Consider the following 25,704-nt stretch of genomic DNA (forward strand, 5'->3'; position numbering starts at 1 on the left):
GAGCAATGTCCACAATGATCCTCTTGAATGTGCTTGTGTGACAACAGAAGAAGGGAATGTCTTCCTTACCGAAACAATTGATACATCAGGAAATGCACACACAGTAGAATATTTACAAGAAGTAGCAGTAAAAGCTATAACAAACTGGGGGGGGGGGGATTCAAATGTCTGGTACAGAGCTTGGTCACAGACAATGCCGCAAATGTATCCAAGATGAGAAGAAATTATTGAGAAGAGAGTGAAGAGAGTCCCAAGCTAATAACATACGGTTGCAGTGCTCATTTGATGCACCTCCTAGCCAAAAACTTTAGTGTTCCAGAAATAAAGGCTAATGTTGTTGAAATTGCAAAATACTTCCATTAACAACCACTTTGCAGCAGCTGCTCTGAAAAAAGTGGAAGGAACCAAGCTAACTCTCCTACAAGACGTGCGATGGAACTCAGTAGTGGACTATTTTGAGCACTGTATCAAGAACTGGCCTAATCTGATGACAGTTTATGAACAAAATTGTGAAAAAAATAGATGGCACTGTCACAGCTAAAGTTCTCAACATTGGGCTTAAGAGAAACGTTGAACACCTGCTGAATAACCTGAAGCCCCTATTTCTGTAGCCTTGAACAAAATGCAGGGAAATAGCTGTTTTATTGCTGACGCTGTTGAAATTTGGAAGGAACTGAGTCAGATCTTAAAACGAGAAATATGCAATGACAGAGTTAAATTACAAGCATTAAAAAATGAATGGGACAAGCTCTATCTCCAGCTCATTTTCTTGCAAATATTCTCAATACTTGGTACCAGGCTCAAACCTTAACTGCAGAAGAAGAGGAGTTGGCTATGACATGGATATCCAGCAATCATCCCTCCATAATGCCAACTATAATAGACTTCAGAGCTAAGGGTGAACCATTCAAGAAATAGATGTTTGCTGATGATTTAAAGAAAGTCACACCAGTGAACTGGTGGAAGTCACTTAAGCACTTGGATTCAGAGACTGTTGAAGTGATAATCTCACTTTTAACAGCAGTAGCTTCTTCTGTTGGTGTAGAAAGAATATTTTCTTCCTTTGGACTAATTCATTCCAAATTGAGAAATCGTTTGGGACCTGAAAAAGCAGGAAAGCTTTTCCAGACTATGAACAAACAGGAAAATGAAGGTGAAGATGACTGTTAGCTGCAGAAGCCAATATTTTAAGTTTCTCATGTTGACCTGGCTGACATAGTCGATTTAATTTTTTTTTAAATATTTCATTTAACTATTTTAGTTAAAAACAATTTTAACAAAAACAAACCTGATTTTAAAAAACGTGACTGTTTAACTAAATTCAAAAATTCATATACTTGTTTTGTTAAAATATTATATGTTTGCTGTTGAAGAAAAAAATCCAGAATACATAACGTTGTTGTTTTAGTTAAATAAAACAATTTAAATGTCTGTCTGGTGGTGATCTCCTCCTAATACAGCAAGGCAAGAAAATCCTCCAAATATTAATGATTAACCTGTTGAATTGGAGATGGTTCATCTCCTAATGACTTCATAAATATCTGCTTCAATTATCTTTGGTAAATGAAATAACCAAACAATAATTCATTTTCTGATATAGCTGTAAAACTAATCTGTAACATTTTCAAAATAAATCACTTTAAAATGTATAGTGTGTACCTTCTAAAATGAAACCTACATCTATCTCTGAGCTGTGAAGAATATGTATTAAGGTTATAACAACCAACAAGAATGCACTTTTATGTAGAAATCCATGATTAAATAGTCTTCCTGACTAGTGATTTAAATCATGATTTAAATCAAATCCACTCTGATAGCTGGCAAGCCAATATCTAAGACAGGTTTTATATTTGTGAAAAATGCCAGACCTCTAGCCGTTGAGACTAAAATTTTTTGTTGTGAACTCTTGGATAGGTATAGCATAGAGCAGGGGTCGGCAACGTTTGGCACGCGGCTCGCCAGGGTAAGCACCCTGGCGGGCCGGGCCAGTTTATTTATCTGCTGACGCGGCAGGTTCGGCCGCTCGCGGTCCCCACTCGCCGCGGTTCGCTGTCCCGGGCCAATGGGGGCGGCGAGAAGCGGCGCGGGCGAGCGATGTGCTGGCCCCGGCTTCCTGCAATTGTCACAGCACCCTTGGGGCTTCCAGTCTCCGTGACTCCTAAGCAATGGAGTTTACAATTGTGACTAGAGTGGTCACTGTTGCAGAGAATGGGGCATTGTGGGACAGCTGCTGGAAGACTGTTAGGGTGGACACAGGTCATGCAGTGTCAACATTCGCACTGGGACAACCTCAATAGATTGACCATGGCTCTAGTCTGAGCCATTCGGGGAGGTGATTTTATTGTGTCGCTGTACCAGGGTGCTTATGTCGGCTGGAGACAAATGCACAAATAGGTTGATTCAAGGCAACTTGTGTTGCGCTAACTTTGTAGTGTAGATCAGGCCTCAGGGTTAAGGCAGACTGGAACTGGGGTTTGGTATATGTTAATTCCAGGCACCAGCAAAGTTAACAGGGCTTGTTTTGCCAGGGCTGGGACCCTAAAGATCAAAAAACCCTGACTGGTTAAAGAGTGCTCTGTCAGAAGAAGTGGGGGGAAGTGGTCAGCATGTCATGGTGCTGACACACAGACTGGGAGAGAGGTAGGAGCTGAACCTGAGCTCTGGGTAAGCAGGGCTTAGGCATCTAGACTAGGAACCACTAAAAGGGCTATGTAAGATTCTCGTGGTTAGGCCTCTCTGTGTTAATTCTAACGCATGTCTCTGAATGCTGTATTCCTTCTATTAATGTTAAACAGTGCTGTTTGAGAAGGCCTTGTGATCCCTGTGCATTAACTACCAGACACAGTTCCTCAGGAGAAGGGAATAGCAGGATCCAAGACCCAGGTGAATCTGGTGAAATCATGGCTGGCACCTAGGGGGATGTAACCTGGGTCCTGGTCTAAGTGTGGGTAAATTGCAGAATTCCACCCCAAGAGAGGTGAGGGCCTGAGGCCTGATATCTGTGGGGGTGCACTTGGTGAGACCCCAAGAAGGGATAATGGTGCAATTAGCTTGGTGACAGTAAGGACAACTCTTTTGTACCTTGACCTTTCATACTGCTTGTAAGGGTGTATCGCTACACTGGAGCTGGAAGGTATAATTTCCAGCTTGGGTAGACATACCAGCACTAGCTTGACGAGAGCTAGCGTGCTAAAAATTGAAGTGTAGCTATGGTGGGAGGTGCTACTGGACCCAAGTACATGCCTAGGTTCCAGATGGGATTGTATGAGGGTGGATAGCCCACCCCACTGCTCGTGCCACCACAGCTTCATTTCTGTTTTTAGTGCAATTGCTGTGATTGAGCTAGTGCAGGTATGTCTCCCTGAGCCAGAAATTACACCACCAGTTCCAGTGTAGACGTACCCTAACTTAGCTGTGTCAGTCAAGAGGCTACTTTGTTTTCTATGACATTTAAAAGACATGGGATGGAACGTTTGAGAGGGGTATCTGGGTGGGAATCCCTGGATGATTCTGAAAACTACAGATGAAATCAGTGATCCAGCTCCAACCCAGCATGAATTCCATTGACTTTTATGGAATTGTACCATTTACAGCAGATCTGAATTAGGCCCTATAACTACTTTGGGAGTTTCATTTGATTAAGAACTGAAGGATTGGGCCCTTAGACTAGGAAGTGTAATACTTTCACTCCCTTTTTTAGAGATTAGGATGTAAACTAGGATTCTCACGGGGTTTTAAGGAAGTTGGATGACCAGCTTCCTTTGAAACTTCGTTGGAGTTGTGTGCCTATGACATTTGAGTCTGTGCACTGGAGTCAGGATGCTTCTTCCACATTGCCAGCGCGTCAGCAGGGAGAGCACTGAGAGGCCGACTGGTGGCACCTGTCAGGTGGGAGGTGCAATGGCAGGGAACCTTAGCCCTTCACTGAAGCATGCTAGGTTCAGATGGAATCTTTGAAGAATTTAGCTGTCAAACTGGCATGCTTTAAGTGGCCTGTACTGAGTATGTGAAAACAGCAATTTTAACTTGGCCAAATTCAAGTGGGACAGCAAAAGTCACATCTTGACACCAGCGTGACCCCTCTGCCAAATTTCAAGTTCCTGCTCCAAAGCCTGGAGTGGTCAGATCTACTCACTAAAACTGGCATACATTTTTTTTTAACATGGACAAAATATATTTTTCCCTAACCTCATTCTCAGAAGTAGCTGAATTATTTTTAATGAAACTTTGAGGGAAGGAAAGTGCAGGAGAGGAGATAGAGGGGGTCAGTCTGAGGCAGACAACCAGCATGGAAAATTTCAGCCTAAAGCATTCATTTGGCAAAGTTATAAGCAACTGAAAATAGGGTCTTATTATGGAAAGTGATAGCTATGCCTACATACAGTGTTGTTGTAGTCATGTCGATCCTAGGATATTAGAGAAATGAGGTGGGTGAGGTAATACCTTTTATTGGACCAACTTCTGTTGGTGAGAGAAACAAGCTTCTGAGCTTACACAGAGCTCTTCTTCAGGTCTGGGAAACTAACTCAGGCCATATCTACACTAGAGAGCTTACACTGATACTTACTTGGTGGGGTCAAAAGAGGTAATAATGTAATATTTGGTATCCTGTATAGTGTAGCAGTGTAAGAAATTTTATCATGAGGATCAATTGCTTTTCCCTTTTTCTTTCCCCCAAGTTGCAGAATAAAAAATAGGCTGGAAATCTTTCACTTCTTTTTAGTGAGTCATAGGACAAAAAAGTGTGTTTAGTAGGTTACAGATTGTTGTAATAAACCATAAATCCAGCATCTCTATTAAGGCTATGATTTTAATGTCTAGCAAAATTATGAATTTAAGCTCCCAAGCTCGTCTTTTGAAGGTGTTGTGCAGGTTTCCTTTGAGGACAGGGTCTGAGAGGTCGGATATGGAATGATTGTTTTGTGAAAAGTGTCCACCCACAGGTTATATGGTGTTTTTGTCTTATTTTTCGGTGTGAGTTCATTTGAGAGCATAGTGATTGTCTGGTTTCACCCACGTAGCTGCTGTTGGGGCATTTAGTGCACTGGATGAGATATACAACATATATATAATGTGTAGGACCCTTGAATCTTACAGATGTGTCGTGAGGGGTATTTATCATTGTAGCAGTGGAGGTTTTGCATCTGTTGTTGTGGCAGGGTCTTGTACCACTTTAAGTTGATGTGTCCTGGTCTTTGGGAAGCTTGCTTCTGATCATGAGTTTGGCAAGGTTGGGGGGTGGTTTGAAGGCCGGGAGAAGGGATTCAGAAAAGATTTCTTTTAGGATGTGGTCCCCATCGAGTATGGGTTATAATTGTTTAATGATACTCCATATGGGCTCCATGTGGGATGATAAGTGACAAATAGGGGTGTGTGGTCAGATGATTTTTGTTTTCCATATTGAAGCCGTTTCTCTCAGGGTATTTGAATGGCCCTTTCTATAATGCAATCTATTTCTCTGGTGAAGGCAATTTAAAGCGTGTTAAGGTGTGTATCCCAGATTTTCTCCTTGGAGCATATTCTGTGGTATCTGATTGGCTGGCTGTAGATAGATTTCTTGGTGTGTTTAGGGTGGTTACTGGATTTGTGAAGGTAAGTGTGATGATCCCTGGCTTTCTTCTATATAGTTGTGGGTTTCCCCCCTGTTTTGTCCTATAATTGCAGAGGTGTTAATGGGCCACTTCACCTTAAATGGTCTCTTACAATATGTGTAAACTGCTTATGCTAAACAGGTTTCAGAGTAGCAGCCGTGTTAGTCTGTATCCGCAAAAAAAACAACTCCCACCTTTTCATGCTCTCTGTATGTGTGTGTATATATATCTCCTCAATATATGTTCCATTCTATGCATCCAAAGAAGTGGGCAGTAGTCCACGAAAGCTTATGCTCTAATAAATTTGTTAGTCTCTAAGGTGCCACAAGTACTCCTGTTCTTTATGCTAAACAATTTGTTCTAGCTTGTATTTAGCTGTGACACTGTGAGTACCTTTCCTAGACCTGAAGAAGAGCTCTCTGTAAGCTTGAAAGCTTGTCTTTCACCAGTGGAAGTTGGTCCAATAAAACAGTGACTCTCAGTATTCCAGACTATTGTTCCCCTTTCAGGAGTCTGATTTGTCTTACATTCCCCCAAGTTACACCTCACTTAAAAAGTACTTACTTACAAAATCAGACGTAAAAATACAGAAGTGTCACAGCACACTATTACTGAAAAATTGCTTACTTTGTCATTTTTACCATGTAATTATAAAATAAATCAACTGGAATATAAATATTGTACTTACATTTCAGTGTATAGTATATAGAGCAGTATAAACAAGTCATTGTCCGTATGAAATTTTAGTTTGTACTGACTTTGCTAGTGCTTTTTACGTAGCCTGTTGTAAAACTAGGCAAATAATCTAGATCAGTTGATGTAATAAAGACTGGGAGTGGTTGGGTCGTTACAAAACCTAATTTGCCCCATACTAATTTCCCTCTACTGTTACTCACACCTTCTTGTCAAATGTTTGAAATGGGCCACTCTCATTACCACTACAAAAGTGATTTTTCCTCCCTTGGTATCCTACTGTTAATTAAATTGTCTCATTAGACTGATCTCCCACTTGGTAAGGCAACTCCCAGCTTTTCATGTGCTGTGTATTTATACCTGCTACTCTTTTCCACTCCATGCATCTGATGAAGTGGGTTCTAGCCCATGAAAGCTTATGCCCAAATAAATTTGTTAGTCTCTAAGGCTTGGTCTACACTAACCCCCCAAGTCGAACTAAGGTACGCAAATTCAGCTACGTGAATAACGTAGCTGAATTCGACATACCTTAGTTCGAACTTACCGCGGTTCAGACGCGGTCCACACGCGGCAGGCAGGCTCCCCGTCGACTCCGCGGTACTCCTCTCGCTGAGCTGGAGTACCGCAGTCGACGGCGAGCACTTCCTGGTTCGACTTATCGCGTCCACACCAGACGCGATAAGTCGAACCCAGAACTTCGATCCCCAGCCGCCGAACTAGCGGCTGGGTGTAGACCAGCCCTAAGGTACCACAAGGACTCCTCGTTGTTTTTGCTGATACAGACTAACACGGCTGCTACTCTGAACCCTAGGGGTACGTGTACCCCTGGTTGAAAACCACTGCAATAAAAGATATTACCTCACTCACTTTGTCTCTAATATTCTGGAACAAACATGGCTATAACACTGCAAATTTCTTTTGAATAGTGACTTAAGTGACATTTATTCCTTTCATTATTCAAATAACAATACCTCTCTCTATCTTTAGATCAGAGGTCGGCAATGTTTGGCACGCGGCTCGCCAGGGTAAGCACCCTAGCGGGCCGGGCCAGTTTATTTACCTGCTGACGCGGCAGGTTCGGCTGATCGCGGCCCCCACTCGCCGCGGTTCGCCGTCCCGGGCCAATGGGGGCGGCGGGAAGCGGCGCGGGCCGAGGGATGTGCTAGGGTGCTTACCCTGGCGAGCCGCGTGCCGAACGTTGCCGACCCCTGCTTTAGATATTTGAAAGAAGGTTTAAAGCTACTCTGAATATATTATAGACTGTCATCTGCATGTTAGCTGCATTACTTTGTGTATTTGGGGGTGTGTGTTCTTTATTGTTTTTTTTTTTTTTAAGGATACACAACTTGTTGATATTTTGCCAAGCACATTAGAGCAAAATATTTGCCTAGCTCAGTCATTATTTGAATCTGTTTACACAGCTATCCCAAGACAGGAGCACAGATAAAACACCTGCACCTGGAAACATCTGAACTGTTTTTTTTTTTTTTTTTTTTTTTGAGCGAGTGGGCAGAAATATATCTTCATTTAATGGTAAATTTGATGTTTTTCTTAAAACGCCAGCTCCTGGAATCAGGAGACTTCAGGAGAATCTCAACCTTTATTTAAAAAAAAAAAAGTTTCTAGCTTCAATAGAGGTAGAGAAGAGCTTTAAAACCTGAAGCAAACACATCCTAATGACTCATAAACTAAAGCAAATAAAAAGAATCCAACATTTAATGTTTAAAAATCATGAGGTTTTTTTTTTTTTAATAAACACTAGGGGTTGATAATGCTCATAACCTATTTTTGTTTGTCATCTCTTTAGTTAGAATTAAGTATAATTTCTTGGGTAATAATTTTTGGAGCAAAATAATGATGTTGGTCTCAAAATATTCTACTTTGTATGTTAGTTCTTAAATGTGCCATGCAGTCTTTTAGTCATTGAGGCTGAAAAATAAACTGTCTGATTTTTCCTATGAGACATAATAAATGAAAGAAAATTGTGACAAATATGAAGTAGTTCTATTTTTAATATGTGTTCTGTGTACTAGAAGATGGATTGTAGATGTGTTTGGGCACAGTTGTAACTCAACACCATGCTGTTGGTATATATTTAGTAGTTCTACTATTTGGGTTTAACTGTAGCCCTATGCTGGAGTTCAGTGTATTTATTTATTTATTTGTATAGTGTACACTATATATTCACAGAATTATAGAAATTAGAGAAGGAAAAGACCTGTCATTTTTGTCAGTCTATTGTTTTGCTTGTGTATTATTTTATTAGGCACCTAAAAAAGTGGCTTGATTTTTCAAAGGTGTTGAGCTACAATAGCTTCTGTTGACTTAAGAGAGATCTGTGAGTGCTTAGTAATTCTGAAGCCAATCAATCAGGCTAGCCAGGCACTGAAGGCAATGACACCATAAAGCATCCCAGGAGCTTGCTCCATTGCAAAGTGTTTACAGATAACAACTGAATTGATGAATGGTGCCACTTCTGATTAAAAGTCTGCCATATAAAATCAATAAAGTAATTTTCTGTATTTCTCATGATCCCTAGCCAAATTAAAATAAAGTACTTTTTAGGCTACATGTCTGATTAGTTCCACCAGGGATGTGCATTATTTACCATTTAAGAGCTCCCTTATTGACTCCACTATAGATATGCATGTCTTTTGATCATTACAGACTGAATTACTGTAATATGCTTTCCTTGAGGCTACATTTCATCACTTGTACAAATTTTATTTCATCACTGGTACAAAATGTGGCCGTTCATTAATTTACAGGCTTGATCCTGCTCGCATTGAAATCAATGGGTGCTAACAACTCCGAGATTTGTGTCTAGTGACAAGATGTTCTCAGTTACAGGATAGAGCAGGCCTGCACAACATGCGGCCTGGGGGCCGCATGCGGCCCGCGTGGGCTCACTGTGCGGCCCGCGGGGGTTGAGTAGGTGGGCTCACTGTGTGGCCCACGGGGGGGGGGGGGGGGTGAGTAGGCAAGTGGCGGGTGAGGGAGGGGGCTGAGTAGGCGAGCGGGCGGGCAGTGGTGGGGAGTGAGTAGGCGAGCCGGGGTGGGGGTGGGGGCTGAGGAGGCGAGTGGGCAGGCAGTGGCAGGGGGGCAGGTGAGCCAGTGGGGGGGGGGCTGAGGAGGCGAGTGGGTGGGCAGTGGCAGGGGGGTAAGTAGGCGAGCCGGGGGGGGGGCTGAGGAGGGGAGCGGGGGGGCAGGTGAGCCGGCAAGCCGGAGGGGTGGGGGGCTGAGGAGGCAAGCGAGCGGGCAGTGGCGGGGGGTGAGTAGGCAAGCCGGGGGAGGGGGGCTGAGGAGGTGAGCCGGGGGAGGGAGGCTGAGGAGGCGAGCAGCGATTCGGTGGCTGACCTGTTCTACTGATCTGTCTGGCTCCCATCCCCTATCCCAGGGCCGGCTCCAGGCACCAGCAAAACAAGCAGGTGCTTGGGGCGGCATGGGACGGCATTCTGGCGCCGGCCATCATAGGCACCGACTCCGGGGCATGGGGAAAAAGTGCCCCTGCCGCCCCAGCTTGCCTCCGCTCCGCCTCCACCTGCTCCTGAGTGCGCCACCGCCACTCCGCTTCTCCCCCCTCCCTCCCAGGCTTGCTGCGCATGAAACCGCTATTTCGCGCAGCAAGCCTGGGAGGGAGGAGAAGCCGAGTGGCGGGGCGCTCGGGGGAGGTGGCGGAGGTGAGTTGGAGCGGGGAGTGGTCCCCTGTTACTTCCTGTGCCCCCCCCGCTAACCTCCGCTCCGCCTGCTCCCCTGAACGCGCCGCTGCTCCGCTTCTCCCCACTCCCTCCCAGGCTTGCTGCGCGCAAAACCGCTATTTTGCGCAGCAAGGCTGGGAGGGAGGAGAAGCTGAGCGGCGGGCGCTCGGGGGAGGCGGCGGTGGTGGAGCGGAGGTGAGCTGGAGCGGGGAGCGCTTCCTCTACCCCCCCGTTACTTCCTGCGCCCCCCCACCCTAGCTAAGCTCCGCTCCGCCTGCTCCCCTGAACGCGCCTCTGCTCTGCTTCTCTGCCCTCCCTCACCTGAGAGGGAGGGGGGAGAAGCGGAGCAGCGGCACGCCCGGGGGAGCAGGCAGAGCGGAGGTGAGCTAGGGCGGGAGGTCACGGCGGGCCTGCAGAAAGTAATAAGGGGGGGAAAAATGCGGCACGCCAGGGGAGGAGGCGGGGCTGGGAATTTGGGGAAGGGGTTCGGAAGGGGTGGAGTTGGGACCGGGGGCAGAGGGGCACGGGAAAAAAAAGGGGGGACGGCCAAAATTTTTTTTGCTTGGGGCGGCAAAAATCCTAGAGCCGGCCCTGCCCTCTCCAAGGGTTGCAGCTGTCTGGAGGTGCCTGCCTTCCACGCCTTCCTCATTCACACCTCATTCATTCAACAGGGCAATTGATTACAAAGTGGGGGGAAGATCTTATTCTACTTCTAGCAAAAAGACATTTTTCTTTTACCTTAATTATACGACCTTAGGGGCCCGCTATAACAAATTACCGAGGTTCAATACTGCTGTTTCGGTGGGGCGGCGCTGGGGAAGGAGGGTTTGTTTCTGCGGGGCAGGTGGCGCTGGGGGTGTGTGTTTCGGCGGCACTGGGGGGGTTGTTTCCGTGGGGTGGGTGGCGCTGGGGGGGGTGTTGTGTTTCGGGGGGGCTGGGTGGCAGTGGCGGGGGGGGTTGGCGGTGCTCGGGGGGTTTAGGCCCTCAGCTGTTTTCTATGGAGTAATATGGTCCTCGCCGCTTTACGAGTTGTGCAGGCCTGCCTTAGTGGTATCCATTGGGCAAGCTCTAGCGCCCTCTGGAGGTGCACACTCATGTGCCGGTATAAGGGGCACTGCTGGGCACACACCCTCTGAGTTCCTTCTTGCCTCGGCAAGGTTTTCTTCCCAGTGGTTTTTTAATTCTAACTCTTTGTTCTTCCTTACCATAGTTTAGTGTATATAGCTTTTGTAATTCGTATTAGTGTGCCTGATTAGTATAAATAGATAGTTTCTGTTGTCGACGGACTCCTCCACCCCAGGGGCTGGACACGCCCAAGTTCCCGGACTTCAAACCTTATGCCTCCTGTGGAAAACCTATGCCTGTGAGTGACCTGGATTCCAGCTGTTTGAAGTGCTTGGGGGAAACTCACGTGAAGGACAAGTGCCAGATCTGTTGGGACTTCAGACCCCGGACTAAAGAAGACAGAGACATTAGGCTGAAGGCTATCCTCATGGAAGGCGCCCTCAGACCAGCCTCAGAGCTGAGCTGTTCCAATTTGGCACCAAGTACTTCGGCATTGGTGAAAAGTGCTCCTCTGGCACCGAGCTCTTCCTGGCACCATTCACCATCTCTGGCGCCGAGGAAAAAGCACAAAAAGCAGCGCACTGAGAGAAGGCACTCGCCGGTGCAGAAGAAAGACCAGCAGCGGGAAGGCAGCACAGTGAGACCAATTCAGGGCCGGCCCTAGATCAAATGGCGCCCTAGGTGAGGAGCGTCTTCGGTGTCCCCCCTCCATTTGTTAAACTTCTGAATTATTATTATTTTTTTAAATACTGCATTTGTAGCCCATTTCATGACGGATGCATGATTGAGACTTGGGCTAACTATCCAACTCAAGCCTAGGGGGGTCAGGTAGACTTGAGCTCTGGTTGCTAGCCAGTGTCCCCACCAGTAGCCTCAGCTATTTTTAGCATGCTAGTTCAAGTCGTGCTAGCATGAGTCTGTCTACCCAGGTTGGGAGGCTCACTCCCAGTTGCAGGGTAGACGTACCCTTGATGACCTGGGAAGTGAGAGACTGGAACTGCAGCTCAAACTCCATTTTCCATCACTGGGGTTGGGGGAGAGCATTGCTTTTCCAGCCAAATATTTTATTGTTTTGACTGCAATTTGTGAGAACAGCTCACCCTCAAACTGTTTTGAAGTACTGTGTAGATTATTTTACAAAGTAATTCATTTTAATATTTTATACAAACATGTAGTAACCCTCCTTTTTAACTTATTGAGACTATGATCAAGACCTAACCAATTAGTCCATTGACCTCAAGGTAGGCCAACACTGAATGCTTTTGCTACACCACGTGATTAAAATCTATACAGAAGAAGTATATCACAAAACAAAATATGATTGCCTTGTTGTTGTATTTGACTCATTGTGTGTGATTTGATTCTAATTTGACAGGTTAGGAGTAACTCAGTGAAATGATCAGTTGCATAGTATGGCATTGCCAAACTAAAGCATTCAAAAATCAGGCCCAAAACAATCATCACATTGGCCTAAAAATCTTGATTAAAAAATACATTTTAGGTTATTATTTGGCTTTTAGGCTTTTGATCCCTTAGCAGGGTGGATTGATTTTAATCATGATTAAAATCAGCAAGTAGGAAACCTTGATTTAAATAATTGATGTTTAAATGTGTTTTGTGTTTGTATTTTTCAGTTATTTTCCTAAAGCCAGGTTGATTTTCATTGTTTGGTAACCATTAAAACATGTTGATTTGCAACTAAATATAGCCTTTACATTAAGTGTAGTAATTATTTTTGCTAACCAGGAGGATACATCATATCTAAGGCTAAGATTTTATCATGGTTATTTTTGATAAAGTCATGAACAGGTCACGGGCAATAAACAAAAATTCACAGAACCCGTGACCTGTCCATGACTTTACTAAAAATAACCGGGGGGTAGGGCAGGGTAGGAGTGAGGAATGGAGTCCCATGGGGCGGAGGGGGAGACTGACAGGCCAAGTCCTGCTGCCATGGAGGGGGGGGGGGGGGCACAGTCCTGACTCCAGTGGCTGCAGCGAGGGGAACAGCCACGGGCGGCACACAGCTCCCGCTCCAGAGCTGGCCCAGCTGCGGGAGGGACAGGGGTGTGCGGCCCTGACTGCAGCCCCCACCAAGCCCCGGCCACAGCGGGGGATGGGGTGGGGGAAGAAGGGGCACACGGCCCTGGGAAACCGCAAGGGGGGCACACGGCCTCGGCTGCAGCCCCTGCCAAGCCTGGGGCGCTGCGCGGTCTGACTTTCTTTAACACTTGGCAGCAAATATGCACCACTTGATGTTATTTTTATATTTAATTTAAATGATGTACTAGATTGTTAAGAGCGACAAAGAGTCCTGTGGCACCTTATAGACTAACAGACATATTGGAGCATAAGCTTTTGTGGGTGAATACTCACTTCATCACCCACGAAAGCTTATGCTCCAATACATCTGTTAGTCTATAGGTGCCACAGGACTCTGTCGCTTTTTACAGATCCAGACTAACACGGCTACCCCCTGACACTAGATTGTTAAGCTTAGGTCTTAACATAGGTTGTCAATTTCAAATTTTTTTGAAATAGGTTTATTAAAAAAAACCCAACAAACCTGCGTTTAATTTAAATTTTTAAAAAATCTGTTTTTTCTTTTAAGTCGATGTTTATCCATCCTGTCATTTAGCATATACTCAGGTCACATTTTCAAGCTTATTTCTCTACAGCCATGGGGAGCAGAATCTTACTTAAAAAAAAAAAAAAAAAAAAAAAGCCGAGATTCTCATGAAATAACATGACTCCAAGAGCTGGGGATTTAAGAAAAGCACCAAATATTGTGAGACTCGCAACACAATCATGAGAATTGGCACGCCTGTTGGTGGTCAGAATCAGATGTAAGGTATATAGTTACAAGTACTAGTTATGCACTGGGATAACAACTATACAGAAAACTAGTGCCTCAGCTGCAGTTATTATCATTACTTGTAATTGTCACCTGTGGTACATCTCTCCCAAAACTCAAGGTAATGGGAGGGCTGGAGCATTGTGCTCTGGCAATGCCCAGTTGGCAGGTTGTCCCTTTGGAATTGTTGAAGCCAGGATGCAGTCTCTGCATTTCAGGTATTGCCAGACTTGTTTCACTAAGAGAATTTCAATACTTTTTTTTGCTAAAAAGGGAGACCATAATAGGGCAAAAATTAGTGAGATTGTCAGCATCAAACAATAGTTTATTGAGAATCGGTATTAACAGTTGCTTCTGTAAGAGATACATTATCTCTTCCTGTTCTGGAAAGAGGCTTTGACAGTTTCCTCGAATGGACTTAATGCCCCATCATTCATTTGCACTAGCCATGGAAGACATGGATCCAAATTGCAAGTAATAAATTTTTATCCCTTAAGTAAATGAAAATTCCCCAGAGTGCAGAATAGTTGAATCCACAGCTCCATCCAAACTCTTGCATACCATAGACCTACTCAATTATGTCTTGTCCTCAAGTGGGAGAATTATTGAAGGTCCTATGGTACCAGCGGTGACTACCCTGCTTGTTTTCAGACTAGCACTTTGAATTAGTCCTCATAGGCCGCATTTGGCTGGTAGGGTAAATGCTGCACATCTGTGGGCTATTTTGCAGTGGCAATTTCTCTTCCTTTACTACTTTCCTCTTTCTTAGAAATATAGAAACTTGATGTGAAAGCTCTGGATTTTATTTTAGATTCCACTAATAGTGCCATGAATCATACCACAATCACATAAAGATTTATAGGGTAAGTCAGATCCCATTCAGGTCACTTATAATTTCATGAAATTATATGTTGCTGTAGGATGTGTTTAGGGTGGAGAATTAAACTCCATCATTTAAACTTGTCTATTAATGTATTCCATGCAGCGTCATACAGTAACTTCAACTTCTTTTCTTCATCAAAGCCAATGTTCTCCTCCTTGTTTTAGTTGTCCCAGTTCTTTATTTCTAGCCTATCCAGTCTCTAAGATGTGCTGGTATGGAACTGTAATATAAAAAACTGTACATACAATGCTCTATAATAAGACAAAGACCTAATCAGGGCTAAAGTATTGTACAATTTATTAATAGTGATGAATTACCTTAATGCAATATAAACTATATGTTTACATACAATAGTTGTCACAACGAAGAAAAGTTTTAAAATGTATTTCCACGCTTCTTTTAAGAAAGAGCTGAAATCCACTCTGAAATTTTCTAACCACAGAAATCATTTTCAGAAAAAAACTATTTCCCCCTCCTAACCATGATATAACGGGGCAGCTAAAAATATCTTTTATACCTCAGAAGAAATGAGAAAGCATGGATGTGTCAGGGTGGCTTCTTTGAATGGAATGAAGGTGATTGCTGCTGTTCGAGAAACACAGGCCATCTGAGTAGCATTGCTTCTAAAATAGAACATTTTGGTGTGTCTGCTGTCATTTTAATTAAGTGAATCTCTCCCCTCCTTCCCCCGCCCCCCCGCAGTGAATACACTGTGTATATCTTTTTGTAGTATGTTTTGAAAATCTTTCAGTGGAACTGTAAATGTACAATTTTACATTCTCTGTATCAAGTTCAGTTCAGGAAACATAGGTCAGGCAGTACTTTGAATCTTTGAGAACTTTATTATTAACAGATATTAGATAACATTTATGAGGTGCCTTTGTGCGTGTGTATTTATGTATGAGAGGGACTCTAAGATGCAGTCTGCCCTCTTTAAGAGCTGCTGACAAAGTCACCGTTAATTTACGGGTGTCAGGAACTCAGCTGCCTCTGGGCTTGGTCACCTAGCAATCCAATGAGCTTGGGTCAGCCAAGTAAACCTTCACTAAGTGACTCAGAAAAGCCACCAGATTACCACCCGTAGCAACAGCAGCACTATGACTGCTCAGTGCATTCCATGCCCACAGCTCCGCCAAACCTACTTCCTGTCTGGCCCTTGTTTCAACCTTTGCTTGCTCTGCTCCAGCCATAGTACCTGCCTGCGTCTGACTGCCCCCCCAATTCTAACTCCTGGCTCTGACCACTGTCTTGTCTCCTGACCATGCCTCTTGTTCTGCCCTCTGACTCTGCTCCGACCACTAGGTTGCACCGCCCACAGTGGGAACTCTTGCTCCAGGTCTTCAAGCACATGCCTATGATAGAGGAGGCTGAGCCTAAGTTTGAACAGGGAGACCGTGGCAGCACATTTGGTGGACAAACTGTTCTGCCATGGGGGATGTGAGCCAGATAAGAACTGTAGATGCATTTGATCTCTACTTGTATATCATCATTTGCATAGACGTCACTAGAACTGTGAGATGTCCCTGTGGATCTCAGGACATCTGTAAGTAAAATAATCCTTGCCTTTTTGCAACAATGCTAGATCTTCAATTCAAGTACAAGGTCCTCTGTCACAGTAAGGAGATCTGCAGAGTGATGAATTTTAGCATTAACTTAGGGTGTGTGACAAAGTTCCTCCTCTATCTTGGTGGGTCCTGTGCTTATTGGTGGATTTTCTTACCTCGGAGATTCACCATGTGGGTTGGGGAACAGCCCAGAGATCTTCCCCTCTGGAAGAACCCACAGTCCAGGTAAAATGGGAGGTTTGGGGGGGAACCCGGGCCCGCCCTCTACTCCAGGTTCCAGCCCAGGGCCCTGTGGACTGCAGCTGTCTATAGTGCCTCCTGTAACAGCTGCATGACAGCTACAACTCCCTGGGCTACTTCCCCATGGCCTCCTCCAAACACCTTCCTTATTCTCACCACAGGACCTTCCTCCTGGTGTCTGATAACGCTTGTGCTCCTCAGGCCTCCAGTAGCACACCCTCTCACTCTCAGCTCCTTGCGCCTCTTGCTCCCAGCTCCTCACACTCGCACCACAAACTGAAGTGAGCTCCTTTTAAAACCCAGGTGCCCTGATTAGCCTGCCTTAATTGATTCTAGTAGCTTCTTCTTAATTGGCTCCAGGTGTCGTAATTAGCCTGCCTGTCTTAACTGGTTCTAGCAGATTCCTGATTACTCTAGTGCAGCCCCTTCTCTGGTCACTCAGGGAACAGAAAACTACTCATCCAGTGACCAGTATATTTGCCCTCTACCAGACTCCTGTACCCCACTGGTCTGGGTCTGTCACATATCCCTCCCCCCTGCTCAATGCCAAGGGGTTGGGCAGCTTGGGACGCCAGACAGTGCACATGTGACAAGCCATCGGCGTTGCCATGACGGCTCCCTGCTCTGTGTTGCAGATGGAACTGGAAAGGTTGGAGGGATAAGAACCATCTGGTCACCCTTGTGTTCTTCTCCTTGTTCCGCTGCATCCATTGAAGAGGGGCATGGTCGGTCACGAGGACAAATCTGCGCCCGAGCAGGTAGTAGCGCAATGTTTCCATGGCCCATTTTACAGCGAGGCATTCTCTCTCCACCACTGCATATTTTTGTTCCCTTGGAAGGAGTTTCCGACTGAGGTATAGAATTGGGTGTTCCTCCTCCCCGACCATCTGTGATAGAACGGCCCCCAACCCTACTTCCGATGCATCCGTCTGCAGGATAAACTCCTTGGTGAAATCAGGGGCTATCAGTACGGGGTTACTGCAGAGGGCAGTCCGTAGGTCTGTGAATGCTTCCTCTGCTGCGTCAGACCATCTCACCAGATCAGGTCCACGGGCTTTCACTAGGTCTGTCAGGGGCTTGCCCTTGTGGCAAAGTGGGGGATAAATCGTCGGTAATACCCCACCACACCTAGGAACGCCCGGACTTGTTTCTTGCGACTTGGTCGGGGCCAATTTTGGATGGCCTCTAACTTGTTCACTTGGGGTTTTACCAAACCTTTTCCCACAATGTGGCCAAGATATTTGGCCTCTGTAAACCCTACAGCGCACTTGGCAGGGTTTGCTGTAAGGCGAGCTCGCCTGAAGGTATCGAGGACTGCCTCCACCTTCTCCAGGTGGGTTTCCCAGTCTGGGGTATGAATGACCACATCGTCCAAGTAGGCAGCAGCATAACTGTTATGCGGGCGTAATAGCTTGTCCATGAGGCGCTGGAAGGTAGCTGGGGCCCCATGTAGTCCAAAAGGGAGGACAGTATATTGAAAAAGACCCTCTGGTGTAGAGAACGCAGTCTTTTCCTTTGCGTCTTCTGCAAGGGGAATCTGCCAGTACCCCTTTGTCAAGTCTAGGGTAGTCAAGTACCGGGCATTACCCAGACAGTCCACTAGCTCATCTATGCGAGGTATGGGGTACGCGTCGAACTGGGATACTTCGTTTAGTCGCCGGAAGTCGTTGCAAAATCTTGTGGTGCCATCAGGTTTGGGCACCAGCACTGACTGTGGGATTCTTCGATGATCCCCAACTCCAGCATTTTTTTTACTTCTGCTTTTATTTCCTCCCTTTTTGCCTCTGGCACCCAATAGGGCCTCATTGTTACTCTGGCCCCAGGGTTCGTGACGATGTGGTGATATATCTCGGTTGTTCGACCCGGTTTTGTCGAGAACACATCTTGGTTCCGGAAGATCATCTCAGACACCTCATTCTTCTGGTTTGGTGTTAAATCGGGAGACACTCTCACCTGTTTGGAAGGCTTGTTTTCCTGGGTTAGGTCTTTTTGGACCGTTGTGCATGCCTCTTGTGCATGCCAGGGTTTCAGAAGATTAACGTGTTCTTGTTTTCTGCGTCCTGGCTGCCGCACCTTGTAGGTTACTTCCCCCACGGGTTCAACCACCTCATAGGGCCCCTGCCATTGGGCCAGAAGCTTGCTTTCTGCCGTGGGTACCAACACCATAACCCGATCCCCTCGTTGGAACTGTCGCACTTTGGCCTGGCGATTGTAATGGGTTCGCTAGGCCTCCTGTGCCTTCTCCAAATGTTCCCGTACAATAGGGGTAACCCGGGCTATCCAGTCTCACATCTGCATTACATGCTCTATTATATTTCTCCCCTCACTGGGTTCCTCTTCCCAGATCTCTTTGGCGATATCTAGTATGCCATGGGGGTGACGCCCTTATAACAAGTCGAAGGGGGAAAACCCAGTTGAGGCCTGAGGTACCTCCCGGATAGCGAACATAAGGTAGGGTAGTAGGGTGTCCCAATCCTTCCTGTCCTGACTTACCACCTTCCTTATCATAGCCTTGAGGGTTCGGTTAAACCTTTCTACCAACCCATCAGTCTGCGGATGGTAGACCGAAGTTCTCAGTGTATGTCTATGGAGCAGCGTACAGAGGTCCTTCATTAGCTTCGACATAAATGGGGTTCCTTGGTCGGTTAATATCTCCTTCGGTAGCCCCATTCGGGCAAAGATCCCCACCAGCTCTTTGGCTATAGTTTTAGAGGCCGTGTTCCGCAAGGGGACGGCTTCTGGGTAGCGAGTAGCATAGTCCAAAACAACAAGTATATATTGGTGGCCCCAAGGCGTCTTCTCCAGGGGTCCCACTAGGTCCATGACTATTCGCTCGAAGGGGACCTCTATGATGGGAAGGGGTACTAAAGGTGCCCTCAAGTGGGGACGGGGACTGTGCAGCTGACACTCCGGGCAGGAGGCACAGTACCTCTGCACTTCTTCATGTGCTCCGGGCCAGAAGAACCGTCGTAGGACTCGTGCCAGGGTCTTCTCTACCCCCAAATGCCCCCCAAAAAGATGACTATGAGCAAGACTTAATACAGCGTTCTGGTGTTTTTGAGGTACTAGGATCTGCTGTACCTTCTGCCCCTGTACTGGTGCAACCCGGTACAAGAGATCCTTCTTCATTATGAAGTAGGGTCCTGGTCCCTGGGTTTTCCTTTCCACGGGGACCCCATCTATTTCAGTCACCTCCTTCCTAATGTTGTCATACCTAGGGTCTTCTGCCTGGTCCCGTCCAAAATTTCCTCTCCCGGGGCTAATCTGCCCAAGATCTAGGGGCCCAGTCTCTGTTGCCTCTACTGGTTCAGAAGCATTAGGGTGGGGGTCAGACTCAGGTGCTTCTCCCTCCTGCGTGGCCTCCTTTTCAGCTGCGTGGGTCCGCCTACCTACAAGAGCGACCCTCTGGCTTTGGGTCAGTATTCAGGTTCCCAAGGCCTTAGCTGCCCTTCTTTCCCTTTTTGTCTTTCTACCCTGTCTGGGAGTGGAGAACAAATCTGGGGATATTTCAGAGAAGATTGGGGGTTGACAGTCTGCTGTGGATGCCTCACCAATTTTAGGGTCCCCATCTTTCTCCAATCCCCCTACTGGGAGTAAATTTCCAAACCCTGGGAAGTCCCTCCCTATGAGCACCGGGTATGGGAGTTTAGGGACTACACCTGCTGCTACCTCAGTAGTGTTCCCTTGGATCTCGATTTTTACTGGGATGGTGGGGTAGTAACTAACTGTCCCATGGACACATGTTATCCCTGTACGTTTAGCCTGTAGCAGCTGACTACGCTTCACGAGCTTCCCTGAGATAAGCATGATAGCACTCCCCGAATCAACCAGTGCCGTGGTCTCTACCCCATTTAGTTTCACTGGTCTGGTATACATATGTGGGGTTAGTGAGACCCCCACAAGGTGGATTAGGGAGCATGGCTCTGCCCAGTTCCCCAGGTTACACTGCATAGGCTCCTCAGCATTGGGACACTGTGCAACTATGTGTCCCCACACCCCGCAGGCATAACATCTGTATGGAGCCCTAGGCATTCCCCGGTCTCTTGGTTTGGGCAGTCTAACATCACGATCCTCTTCCTTAACTGGTCGGGTCAGCTCCCTCGCTGTCCTTCGCCTCTCTACCAGGGCGACAACCTCGTCATAGGTGGAGGGTTCGTTCTGGCTTACCCAGGCACGAAGGTCTGGTGGTAGTCCCCTCATGTATCGGTCGATGACCAGAACCGCTAGTATCTCTTCCGGACTCCGGGACTCTGTTTGCAACCACTTTCGTGTGAGATGGATGAGGTCATACAATTGGGACCGCGGGGTTTTGTCTTCCTGGTACCTCCAACCGTGATACTGCTGGGCCCGCACTGCTGTCGTTACCCCAGATCTGGCCAGGATCTCTGCTTTCAGCTGGGGGTAGTCTGCCGCAGCCTCTTCAGGCAGATCATGGTAGGCCTTCTGGGCCTCCCCACACAGGAATGGGGCAAGGATGCCAGACCACTTATCTCGAGGCCAGGCCTCCTGTAGGGCTGTCCTCTCAAAGGCCAGAAGGTATGCCTCTACATCATCCTCCCATGTCATTTTCTGCAGCCAATGGCTGGCCCATATGAGCCGCGTCCCATCATGGCCGCGATTCAGCTCTGTAAGGGACTTTACCTGGTTTACCAGTTCCTGCAACATAGCTCGATCTTGAGCAGCCTGGTCCATCAGCAGGCGATTAGTCTCTTGCTGAAGCCGCACTGCCTCCTGTTGGGCGGCTGCCTGGACACGGGTAGCCTCCTGCTGGGCCGCCGTAGCTTGTATCAGTGCCCGCACTACGTCATCCATTGTGGTGGGGAAAAAAAAAACCCTCTCTCTTTTTTTTTTTTTTTTAAATCACCCTCCTCCTTCCGCTGCGCTGTGCACCCCAAGATCCCACTCCTGACACCAGTGTGACAAAGTTCCTCCTCTATCTTGGTGGGTCCTGCGCTTATTGGCGGATTTTCTTGCCTCAGAGATTCACCATGTGGGTTGGGGAACAGCCCAGAGACCTTCCCCTCTGGAAGAACCCACAGTCCAGGTCAAATGGGAGGTTTGGGGGGAACCCGGGCCCGCCCTCTACTCCGGGTTCCAGCCCAGGGCCCTGTGGACTGCAGCTGTTTAGAGTGCCTCCTGTAACAGCTGCATGACAGCTACAACTCCCTGGGCTACTTCCCCATGGCCTCCTCCAAACACCTTCCTTATTCTCACCACAGGACCTTCCTCCTGGTGTCTGATAATGCTTGTGCTCCTCAGTCCTCCAGTAGCACACCCTCTCACTCTCAGCTCCTTGCGCCTCTTGCTCCCAGCTCCTCACACTCGCACCACAAACTGAAGTGAGCTCCTTTTAAAACCCAGGTGCCCTGATTAGCCTGCCTTAATTGATTCTAGCAGCTGCTTCTTAATTGGCTCCAGGTGTCGTAATTAGCCTGCCTGCCTTAACTGGTTCTAGCAGGTTCCTGATTTCTCTAGTCACTCAGAGAACAGAAAACTACTCATCCAGTGACCAGTATATTTGCCCTCTACTAGACTCCTGTACCCCACTGGTCTGGGTCTGTCACAGGTGGCATATGGCAGTTGGGGTGAGTGTACTTTTGGAGGTGCTGGGGTTTAGCAGAGTTTAGTGAGCCACCCACAAAGCTACATGCAGCAAAAAGATGACTGTGCTCTTGTCAGTAATGGGATAACAAAATACATTAAAAGCCAGTATAGGTGACCATTGGCACTCATTGGTAGCAGCAGCAGCACCACCAGTCACTTGGCAAGAGCCTCTGGGCTTCCCTCCTTCCTCAACAAAGGAAGAGAACTGAGATTTAACCACATCATGTTGAGTATTTGTTGCTGATATGTTTTGCCCCCAACCTTTTACTACTGGTTCTGTGACCCGCTGGACTCAAAAGCCACACTTCTGTCCTGAATTAACACAGCTAGTTCCCAGTCCCATTCCCAGTCCCTCAGTGTACCCTTGGAGAGGATGCTTAGAGTGCTCCAGGGAATGGGATGTCTCCTAGCTGTTCTAGTCTGGATCCTAACCATGTTGAGAAGCCAGTCCTGCAGTTTCTTTCTGTTTCACCATTAGTAACCCTGCTTTCAGTTTCCTCCTTGGCTCCCACTCTTCTTCTATATCCTGCCCATTCAGTTCCAGGGGCTTTTTGCATTTCTCTGTCATGGCTGCCATGAGATCACCTGAAGTCAAGGTACCGACACTAAAAACAATTATTTTAAAAAGGAGAGAGGAAAAAAAATCCTGTTCTCCTTTCTGCCTTTTCTTGTGATGCTGCTGTCACTGTCCTGTTAATTTTGTTCTCCTTAATAATTCTCCTTTATTCTCTCTTCTCCTACACAAAAAAGTCATTAACTTAGAGTTAAGGTTCCCACGTGTATTTTTTCACACCCGTGCAAACACTAAAAGAGCAAAGGAATTGAAGTAATGCGAGATTCATGCTCAGTGCCATACCAGGCTCGAAGTATTATCCAACTACCATCAGGATGCTCAGCTACACTTCTACTCTAGTATGCACCTTTAAAACCAAATGAAAAAGTTGGGGTAATGTTTTCAGTTGGCAGGATGAAGAAGAATTTCAAATGAAATGACAACCAGGAAATGCAGAAATAATGCAGAAAATATTTGCATATGATTCTGATCTTGCACCAGTTGTACACCAATTCAACTTCTTTTGATCAGAACCTAATGTCCCATTGTACTACTAGAGTGGCAGAAAAGGACCTTAAACCTGCCCAACTGGACAGTTAAGGATCCCATGCCTAAGCTGTGCTGATTGAATCCATTGCTATCAGTGAAATAACTCCTGATTTTCACCAGTTTAAGGGCTGGTCCACACTAAGCCCCCAGTTCGAACTAAGATACGCAACTTCAGCTACATGAATAACGTAGCTGAAGTTGAAGTATCTTAGTTCGAACTTAAAGGTACTTACCGCGGGTCCACACGCGGCAGGTAGGCTCCCCTGTCAACTCCGCCTACTCCTCTCGCGGAGCAGGATTACCGGCGTCGACGGCGAGCACTTCCGGGATCGATTTATCGCGTCTAGACAAGACGCGATAAATCGATCCCAGAAGATCGATTGCTTGCCGCCGAACCAGCGGGTAAGTATAGACGTAGCCCAAGTGAGGTGAGAATCAGGCCCATTAACTTTAACTTACTGTGGTGTTCTGTGGTATTGGTGCTCTATGTTTAAAGCACCCAATTGGAGAGAACCAGGAAAACTTGTGCATAGTAGAATCCAGCTCTGAATCTCCTTACTCTTTTGTTAAGCTAGCTTGTGTTATTATTAGGGCCCTACCAAATTTATGGTCCAGTTTGGTCAATTTCACGGTCATAGGATTTTTAAAATGGTAAATTTCATGATTGTAGCTATTTAAATATGAAATTTCATGGTGTTGTAATTGTAAGGATACTGACCCAAAAAGGAGTTGGGGAGGGGGGAGGTTCGCAAGGTTATTGTAGGAGGGTTGCGGTACTGCTACTCTTACTTCTGTGCTGCTGCTGGTGGCAGCACTGCCTTCAAAGCTGAGCAGCTGGAGAGTGAAGGCAGAGCCGCTGTCAGCAGCAGTGCAGAAGTAAGGGTAGCATGGTATGGTATGCCGCCCAACTCTGAAGTCAGCACAGAAGTAAGGGCAGCAATAGCATGACCAGCCTTGTGCACTTAACTTTTTTTTTTTTTTTTTTTTTTAATTGGGTGCACTTAAATATGGAGATATACCTATCTCATAGAACTGGAAGGGACCCTGAAAGGTCATTGAGTCCAGCCCCCTGCCTTCACTAGCAGGATCAAGTACTGATTTTGCCCCAGATCCCTAAGTGGCCCCCTCAAGGATTGAACTCACAACCCTGGGTTTAGCAGGCCAATGCTCAAACCACTGAGCTATCCCTTCCCCCTTGTGACCTCCCTGTGACTCGCTTTTGGGTCAGGACCCCCAGTTTGAGAAACGCTGGTCTCCCCAGTGAAATCTATATAGTATAGGCTAAAAGTACACAATAGACCAGATTTCACAGTCCGTGATGCGTTTTTCATTACTGTGAATTTGGTAGGGCCCTAGTGATTATTTTAACATGGTTTAATTGATTACATTTAACATATATAATTATGTGTTCGGTTTACTCACTAGAAATCTCTTAGGAAAAGCAACCCTGTTTTTGGAGCTGGGAGAAAGGAAGCTCTTTTAAATGATGTTTAAAAATATTGTGAAAATTTCTTTTCAAACTGAACAAAAAAAACTTCTCTGCCTATTGAAAATACTAATAATGAACATACAGTGATGAATAATGTCTGCCTGAAAGGCAGGTGTTTGCCTCTGCTTTTATTATCAAATATCAGTTTAATGGATTAAATTATGTTCTTGCTGCTTCATACATCACCACCTAACATGCAGGCAAAGAAAATAAATTTCAGTTGTAGAATATATTATTTGCTTGGTGATGCATTGTGAATTTGAAAAATACAACTTTGTTTCAATAAATTATATTATGGTTCATCAACCATGCATATCGCCAAATGCAGTATCTATGTCCTACCTGCACACATTGTTTAAATTCTCTCATCAGGAAGGTGATTTTGATTTCACAGCATTATGTTTCCACTAAAACGATTTACACAGGGAGAAAACCCACGTCTCGAGTTTTTAGACTTGTTTTTCTGAATGTTAGTATGCAGATCCATAATCAAATTCTCTAAATTTCCCTTGGTTATATACCACTTACATTTCTTAAATGTGGTGTTGAATTATTGTAAGGAAAAAAATTGTAGATTTTGATGTGTATTCAAAGCACTGTGTACTCTACATCAAGCCCTTTTGGTTTCTATAGGTATGTCTGTACTGCAGCTGTAAGGTGTAATTCCCAGCTCGGGTAGATGTACACATGCTAGGTGTGCTTGAGCTGTGTGCTAAAAATAGCAGCATGGCCGTGGTGGGATGGACAGCAGTTCAGGCGAGCCACCTGGAGTACATACCTAAGCCTTTATGGGGGAAGACTAGCTCAGTGGTTTGAGCATTGGCCTGCTAAAAAGGGTTGTGAATTCAATCCTTGAGGGGGCCATTTAGGGATCTGGAGCAAAAATCTGTCTGGGGATTGGTCCTGCTTTGAGCAGGGGG

The 25,704-nt window shown here is 46.1% G+C and overlaps 1 protein-coding gene across 1 annotated transcript in view; it reads left to right on the forward strand.

Annotated features, from left to right (window-relative positions):
* Positions 1 to 25,704, forward strand: part of MAP3K15 (mitogen-activated protein kinase kinase kinase 15) — a 165,864-nt gene that overhangs the window by 33,926 nt on the left and 106,234 nt on the right.

The sequence above is a fragment of the Emys orbicularis genome, chromosome 1 (assembly GCF_028017835.1).
Source record: "Emys orbicularis isolate rEmyOrb1 chromosome 1, rEmyOrb1.hap1, whole genome shotgun sequence".
In the NCBI taxonomy this organism is placed as follows: Eukaryota; Metazoa; Chordata; order Testudines; family Emydidae; genus Emys; species Emys orbicularis.